Source organism: Salmo salar, chromosome 10 (genome assembly GCF_965601325.2).
Source record: "Salmo salar chromosome 10, fSalSal1, whole genome shotgun sequence".
Taxonomy (NCBI): domain Eukaryota; kingdom Metazoa; phylum Chordata; class Actinopteri; order Salmoniformes; family Salmonidae; genus Salmo; species Salmo salar.
The window spans coordinates 3,150,330-3,151,497 of NC_138300.1; positions in this window are offsets into that span (position 1 = coordinate 3,150,330).

A 1,168-nucleotide genomic window follows, 5' to 3' on the forward strand; every position below is an offset into this window, starting at 1 on the left:
TATAATGGTAAAAAGCAGTCGTTCTAATATAAGAAGCTTCCTTGATGATTTCATTCCTATGTAGGCCTCTCCAGATGGTCACATAACCCACCTTTCCATCCATAGTTTTTATGTGAGTAAAGTCATCCTGTATTAAAGTAGTCCTGTATTACAGTAGTCCTGTATTACAGTAGTCCTGTATTAAAGTAGTGACTGGGTCTTTACTAGTCCTGTATTAAACTAGTCCTGTATTACAGTAGTCCTGTATTAAACTAGTCCTGTATTACAGTAGTCTGTATTAAACTAGTCCTGTATTACAGTAGTCCTGTATTACAGTAGTGTACTGGGTATTTACTAGTCCTGTATTACAGTTGTGACTGGGTCTTTACTAGTCCTGTATTAAACTAGTCCTGTATTACAGTAGTCCTGTATTACAGTAGTCCTGTATTAAAGTAGTCCTGTATTACAGTAGTCCTGTATTACAGTAGTCCTGTATTAAACTAGTCCTGTATTACAGTAGTCCTGTATTACAGTAGTGTATTGGGTATTTACTAGTCCTGTATTAAAGTAGTCCTGTATTACAGTAGTCCTGTATTACAGTTGTGACTGGGTCTTTACTAGTCCTGTATTAAACTAGTCCTGTATTACAGTAGTCCTGTATTACAGTAGTGTACTGGGTATTTATTAGTCCTGTATTAAAGTAGTCCTTTATTACAGTAGTCCTGTATTACAGTAGTCCTGTATTACAGTTGTGACTGGGTCTTTACTAGTCCTGTATTAAAGTAGTCCTGTATTACAGTAGTCCTGTATTACAGTAGTCCTGTATTACAGTAGTGTACTGGGTCTTTACTAGTCCTGTATTACAGTAGTGTACTAGGTCTTTACTAGTCCTGTATTACAGTAGTGTACTGGGTCTTTACTAGTCCTCTATTAAAGTAGTGACTGGGTCTTTCCTAGTCCTGTATTAAACTAGTCCTGTATTACAGTAGTCCTGTATTAAACTAGTCCTGTATTACAGTAGTGTACTGGGTCTTTACTAGTCCTCTATTACAGTAGTGACTGGGTCTTTACTAGTCCTGTATTAAACTAGTCCTGTATTACAGTAGTCCTGTATTACAGTAGTGTACTGGGTTGTTACTAGTCCTGTATTACAGTAGTGTACTAGGTCTTTCCTAGTCCCGTATTACAG